The 7,327-nt window shown below is 39.7% G+C and overlaps 1 long non-coding RNA gene across 3 annotated transcripts in view; it reads left to right on the forward strand.

The window, feature by feature from the left end:
• Positions 1–6,671, forward strand: part of LOC104685687 — a 28,996-nt gene extending 22,325 nt beyond the window's left edge. For 2 of the 3 annotated variants that reach the window (XR_005604284.1, XR_005604285.1), the window contains exons 2-3: positions 1,868–2,006; positions 2,127–6,671. This is a non-coding gene — a long non-coding RNA (uncharacterized LOC104685687). Of the gene's footprint in view, positions 1–703; positions 773–1,867; positions 2,007–2,126 lie in introns of those variants that run through there. The other variant, XR_751181.2, reaches the window with a different exon arrangement.
• Positions 6,672–7,327: the final 656 nt, after the last annotated feature.

Below are 7,327 nucleotides of genomic sequence, written 5' to 3' on the forward strand. Positions count from 1 at the left end.
GGCAATGCAGAAATAGGAAAAATTAGCCTAATGTGAATATGTGGACAACAGAGAATGCCAGAACAAATATCATCCCTGAACATGCAACAATTCCCATTTGATTTCATTTCAGGACACCCATGTTTAAGATGCACCTCCCAAACAAAGAAAACATCAGTTTCTAATTCAAGTTGGTCATTTTGTAACAAAATGAGTTGAGAACACTTAACAGTTTTATTGAAAAGTAAATTACGCAATTTTCCCCTTTCTTTCTTTCTTTTCTTTCTTTCTTTTCTTTCTTTCTTTCTTTCTTTCTTTCTTTCTTTCTTTCTTTCTTTCTTTCTTTCTTTCTTTCTTTTTCTTTCTTTCTTTCTTTCTTTCTTTCTTTCTTTCTTTCTTTCTTTCTTTTTTTCTTTTCCTTTTTCTTTTTCTTTTTTTCTTTTTCTTTTTCTTTTTCTTTTTCTTTTTCTTTTTCTTTTTCTTTTTCTTTTTCTTTTTCTTCTTCTTTTTCTTTTTCTTTTCTTTTTCTTTTCTTTTTTCTTTTTTCTTTTTCTTTTTCTTTTTCTTTTTCTTTTTCTTTTTCTTTTTTTTTCTTTTTCTTTTTCTTCTTCTTTTTCTTCTTCTTCTTCTTCTTCTTCTTCTTCTTCTTCTTCTTCTTCTTCTTTTTCTTCTTCTTCTTCTTCTTCTTCTTTTCTCTTGTCTTGTCTTGTTTTCCCCCTCAACAGGGCCAGGTTTGCCCAAAAAGAACCCTTATGGGAAACAGAGAAGTATATGTTCAGAAAGGTAAGGTCAGGTAAGTAAGGAGAGCTGGAGACACAGTATGCTTTCAGAGCCTTAGGATCCTGTTTTAGGATTAGGATCCCAAAACAATGTTCATCTTATGAGAAGTAAGTAACAGAGTTAGAGAAGACAGGAAACTGCAAGACAAAGAAACATTTCTGCTCCTTCTTGTCAACTTGATGTTGCATGAGGCGAAATACTGAAGAGTGCCAAAGACAGAGAGGAAGAAGGTGGTCTCCCAAGCTGGAAAGCCAACCCTCTTCTCACTTTACCCTTTCTCCTGTCCCTCACCATACTAACCCATCAGCAATACTCTGGATATGTGGCTGGACACTTCAGCATGAACCTGTCATCATCTATTGATGCCCTCCAATTTCAATGAAACTTTTCTATGGAAACACTCAAAGAATTGAGGCAAGAAAAGGCAGGAAACAGAAATTTCTGCAGCCATTTCATTTCAGATGGAACAGTGATCATTTAGATAACAATTACAACTGTTTTTCTTCTGATTGTAATATCAGTAGCATTCTCAGAAAATGGGTCTGAGGTCAGAGCTGAGATTCAGGATATGTACTGCATAGAGTACATAAATACTTATTGCTATATATCCCAACCTCACACACAAAAAATCTGAACTTATTTACTGCTGACAAAATTTTACTAAGAGTTCACATCAAATTTTAGGAGCAACCACTGGATTTTGAATGGTTTGGATCAGAGATGGGAGCAGTATTTCATACTCAGTTCTTACAGCCACAGTGGATCAAATCAAAAACCTGTTTCACATTTTCTTTGAGTTATGAGTGTTCAAATTCCAGATCATAGCTCTGCTGTTCAGTGGATATATATTCATTGGCATTAGTGTTTCTGAATGGATTAACTCAGCCATTGTGGAACACAGATCCGACAGTTTGCTTCAAGATAAGCATGAACAGTGTTAGAGCAAACATTTTGGATGCCTTCCAAGAGAAAAGGCTCGCTCATGGAAACTAAGTGTTCTGTAGAGAAGTTGTGAATATGATGAGTCTGTTGAAAGCAGTCCAGCAGGCGTCTGACCAAAACCTGATTATTTTTCAGTCGGTTCACCTATGTTCCTTTTCCCTCCCAGGCTCCACCAAACTCCATGGACTCACAGAGCCCCACAGAAGAACTGGGAAAAATCAAGGGCAGCCTTGGGCTTCTGGGGAGCATATTTTGCACTACAGGTCCAGAAAGCTTTACAGTGACAATGCTTGACTGTCCCTCAGGTAGAGTACTCTAGGATTTTTGGATACACTTTCAACAAGAAACATGAAAATTTCCTCTAAAAATGTATCTGTTCTACCATGAGAGGAAATTAATTCTTGACATGTAATTTTGTGTCACAGTGCCAATCCACCAGAGTTCTGCATCAGCAATCACTGAGGGATGTAGAAGCTGTTTCCAGGTTGCTGATGTCTGGACTTTGCCACCAGGATCAGACTCACTGGAGAAAGCTAGGCCAGCATGTGCTCCAGCTTTCCACAACACACTGGTGGGAACTGAGCTGTTCAGGTTCTTGGGCTGGGACTAACTCCTCTCCTGATTTATCCTAAACCCAAAGAGGCCTCAAATGCAGCATCATGGGTCTTTCGTGTACCAGAGAGAACAGCTCAGCAGAGGGTACCAACTATGTCCAAAGAGCCAGTAGATGGAAATAAACATTGGTAGTTACTGAGACATACTAGATATGACCTCATTACCTATAAATGGAAGGCTTTCTATGTAAGCCATTTACTCAAGTAAAATTATGCCACAAGAAGGAATATGCTTACTTTTCACCATCTCTATTTATTAAAAACATTGCTAACATGTTCCTTGATAACTTGATTTATGAAGTTTGTGACAAATTGCTTTCTTAATTGAAATATGTCAGGTTTCTAAATACTGAAGTTAATTATCCCTCCTTTTCTAGTTGAAGGCTGACCTTTAATTATACAATATTAATCCACATATTGTATGAATTACGTGAAATATCCATTTTGTATGTAGAGGGAGACATGTATGTGTTATTGTAGTGGCGTACAGTTACATAATTATTTTTAATTTAGGATACCAGTTTAATTAAATACTTGCAGAAACCAAGCTTTTTCAGGAAATTTGCAATTACAATCAATTTGAATGTACAGCTACATTAATATGGTGACAAGCCCAATAATAAAAACGAACTAAGTAATTATGGGCAGGTGCTGAACAGATGTGTAAATAGAAGGTCTCTGCATGGAACATTGTTATATATCATTTTGAAAAGCACAAGAAACCTGTTATCCATAGCCATTCATATATGCAGTTATAAACCGTCACAAAAAAAGTTAGTTCTTTCAATTTAGATAAATCACTTAAAAATGTGTATGGCACTTAGGCTTTCATTTTCTGTTTCTGGAAAGAAAGTCTAGTTGATTGAAGACTGCTGCTCTACTGTACTCAAAGAGTCTGCCGCACCATTGAAATATATTCTTCTTTCAACACGTTTATGATGAGTGGGTTTTCAGTTTGGAATGGTTTAACAGTCAAAACAATTCACATTCCATATTACAAGTTGAGCTTTATTTAAAGAAGGGGGGAGGTTAAGACTAGTTTAGAGTTGTTTGCTCAAGTTATCAGATTGCCAAAAACCCAATTTAACCTCCAAATAGTTGGAAAACAATGACATTGCATTACTACTGTGAATTGCTTTTAGACAGATTTACAGTGAGGGATTTTTGTGCATTTTAGGTTTTTTTTCCAAGCCAGTATATTAAAATATACTTTTTCAAGTCTTCTATTTTTGTGTGGTGTGTGAGAAATAATTATATCTCTGATGTAAGCAACTAAGCTAAACTGAAATATTTTATATAGCAATCATACAGAGAACCCAAGGACAGACTGGAATCTAAGGAAACATGAACATGAGCCATCGCTTTGTATGGAACAGGATGCCCTAAGCTGTCTATGGAAGATCACAATATCTAAAGTAGCCATGTCTAAGCAAGGGGCATGTCTGAACTAGACTCTTTCATGAACTTAGATGCTTTTTTCCAAACTGCAGAGATCTGTCTTCCTCTCCCCAAGGTTTATGGCTCTGAAATGGATCCCAGTAGCCAAGCCGGACCCTTCTCAAGCAATACTGGAACAGCAGTAAGGTACTTTTCCTCATTCTCAGAAATAGTCACTCCAGCTGTTGGCACTATGGAAAGCTGTGAGAGGCAGCTGGAGTTGTGCACCATTCTCTTTCTTATCCCACCATGTGCAGGGCCATCATCTTATCTGGAAATGGAACAACTGACATGTCTGGAGAGAGATTAATAAGGGAGCAGTGCTGCTGCGATAAAAACTGTCTGGAGAGATTCCACTCATCTATTTCATTTGTAAAAGGGCAAACTTCTAAAGCATAAATTTGTATTCCAAATGTGCTATGAAATACTTCAGGTGGGGAGGGTGAAGTGGGGACCTCACAGCATTGTATCCTGCAGTCCTCTGCAGCTGAACAGGCCCCATGGATGACATAAACAGCAGGGACTTTTGCACTGTGTGCTGGTGCAGTACTCTTCCACACTATCACATGGCCATACTCAGCCTGCAGACTGTAGTAGAGCAGAAATATGATAATATAAGTGTAACAACTTTCTCTCAATTCCAAACTCCAAGATACGCCAAACATTGTGTGTAAAACGTGAAAAATGAGCAATAATTATTTCCTAGGAAGAATGAACAAATCCAAAGCAGTGGAGAGGATAAAACAGTCTCAGCTTTGAAGAGGAAATCGTCAGGATGCTTATTGACACCATGTGCCCTCCTTGCTACAGGAGCATGGCTGAAGGGATGGGCAGGCTCTTAATGCTCATCATGCCTCAGCTACTGGACAGGGGAGGTCTATTTTAATGAAAGACTTCGTGTTTCCAGTCAGAAAAGTTGGAACACAGATTTTGTCTTTGTCAGAGGAGCATCTAATAGTTAGGCTTCGAAAAGGAGTTGTGAGGAAGAGATGAGTGCAGTGTTTGGCGGCATATGATGTCTGGATTTTCTTTCTTTATTCATGGAGTCCAGTAAGGCAGGATATAAAACAAACTTCATACATTCTGGCATGGAACGATTCTGCTCTTCATTTCAAAACCAAAGTGGTTTGAATTTCCTGCACTGCCACAGTTAGCCACACATACCTCCTCCTAACTCTGCTTGCATTCCCTTTCCAACTGCTCCCATAATCTCCCGATTCACCCATGTTTGGTGTCTGAGGAGGCAAAAAGGGAGATTTCAGAGGAATTTGTGGCAGATCCATGCTACAGGTGCAGGGAAACACAAGCCAGCTCACACTCAAGGGCAGTGCAAGTCCTTGTGACCCACATGAATCAGCACCAGCACCAGAAGCAAGACTCTTGTTTCATCACCATGCTGAGCGAACCTGGCCATATCCTTCTCCAACTGCACCAGCAACCGTGTGTGACTCCACAGCACACTCTAGTAGTGTTAGGGCAGGAATCTTTGCAGAGTACTTGGGGCACTTGTGGCCTCAGTCCCATCGTCAGAGAACCCAGTGCCTTCAGCTGCATTTTAGTTGTGTGGGAATTGTTTGAGCTCACTCCTGTTGCCACAGCTGCTTTAGGAAAACATTTAGTTAGAGATGAGGGTGAGGACACATTATAGATGTAAGCATATGGCTGTCAAACTTCTGCCCAACAGCTTCTATAGATATGTGGCACATTATGTTATCCAAAGCACTTGAAATTTTTCAGATAACAAAAGCTAATGAAGGCAGCTCTTACAGCTTTATGTGGCACTTGCTTCCTGATAGAGTTGCCAATCCAGCTCTTTGAATTCTGTGCCAACAGCTTTGACACAAGTGAAAGAGCAAGCTGTGCTTTTAACAGATGCGAATGCTTTGATTGCAGTGATCGCTGCTTTTTCAAAATCATTATCACATATGGGGGATTGCAGCTGCACACTTTTTCCAAAGTGACAACACCCAGACAGTAACTTTTGGAGTAACTTTTGTTGGAATAATTGGAATAACTTGCACTGGCAAGCCGTTAAGAAGCAAAAGCAAGTGGCATCATCTAGCAATTATTTTACTGTCCTGCAAGGGCTTGTATTGAGCAGACGCACAACACGTGGCTGGCATGGCTGGCAATGTCCTGCATTGCAGCCAAAGTGTTACACCAGCAGCAAGCCATGCTGCTGAATTCCAGGGAATCTGCTGTCCTTTCATGACTGCAGAATGAAGACAAACACAACAGCATTATACATGAAATTACTGGTTAAATAGTCTCAATTTGAGGACAGTTCACCAGTTTTTAAGACATCTACTTTTAGCCTGTCCCAGTCTATTTTTTTAGCCTAGGGAATGGCTACTGAGATAGGGTAACATTTCTTGCTCTGCTTGAACAAGGTTGTCATAATATCCTAAAAACCGGATTCTATCTATTTAGTTCTTTTAATGGCAATTTTAGCAAGGAAATGGCAATTTTTATGTCTATGAAGGTGAAGAATATAACCTAGAGATACTGGAATGCAGAAGACTCTCTTCCACGAGAAAACCTCGTCAGCCAGGAGTGCCTGATGTTTCTTCAAAAGGCTGGGGCCGACAAACAGTTCTTTTGCAGAAGGTGTGCTCTGGCTGAGGAGCTGTGCCCCAGGTGAAGGAGCTACAGGAAGATGTGAACAGGCTATTGTAGTATTTGAGTGAATGGGCAAGAGATAGACCAATTGTTTTCAGAGATGTTATAGTCTCAAGGCTCTCTGGGGACTCGAACTTCCATTGTAGTAGAGAAGCAGACGGATTATCATGGAACACTGCAAGGTACTTAGTCAAGGGACTGTTAGTCAAGGATCTGTTAATGATGAAGGCTGGATATTAGGAAAAGGCTCTTCACCCAGAGGGTGTTTGGGAACTGGAACAGGCTCCCAGGGAAGTGCTCACAGCACCAAGCCTGACAGAGTTCGAGAAGTGTTTGGACCATGCTCTCAGGCACATGGTGTGATTCTTGGGGTGTCTTGTGTAGGGACAGGAGTTGGACTTGATGATCCTTCTGGACTCAATGGTCCCTTCCAACTCAGCGTATTCTGTGATTCTGTGAAGTACATCATCAATTCTAAACCTTTGCTTCACATGGACAGGATGTGGCATATCTTGGCACTCTGTGCTATTTGTCAAAGAAAGAAATAGTCCAGACATCATAAAGCCTTTACTCTTGAAGTGTTTGTGTTGGGCTTTAGATGGCACATGGTGTGCAGTTCAATGCAAGTGAAGGTTTGGCTGAGGAGCCAGTGAGATTCTGCTTTGAGTCATCTGCTGAACAGAAGCAGGTCCTACAACAATTCCTTACTTCAACAGATTCATCACTAAAGCAAAGCATGATCTGATTGAGGAAAGCCACGCTAAAAATTCCAGTTTTTTGGTTGGCTGGGAAAAACAATTTTCCTGTCATCTTTTTTAGGCTTTGTTATAAATGAGAAAAACCCATATTTTGCTAAATGAAACCTTTTTTTAAGGTAAAAGCCCCCAAGTTTTCTTGACTTTTTATTTTTCCTACAATCTTTGCCATCTTTTAGTCAGTAAAAACAATGTAATGAA

Source organism: Corvus cornix, chromosome 3, assembly GCF_000738735.6.
Source record: "Corvus cornix cornix isolate S_Up_H32 chromosome 3, ASM73873v5, whole genome shotgun sequence".
NCBI lineage: Eukaryota > Metazoa > Chordata > Aves > Passeriformes > Corvidae > Corvus > Corvus cornix.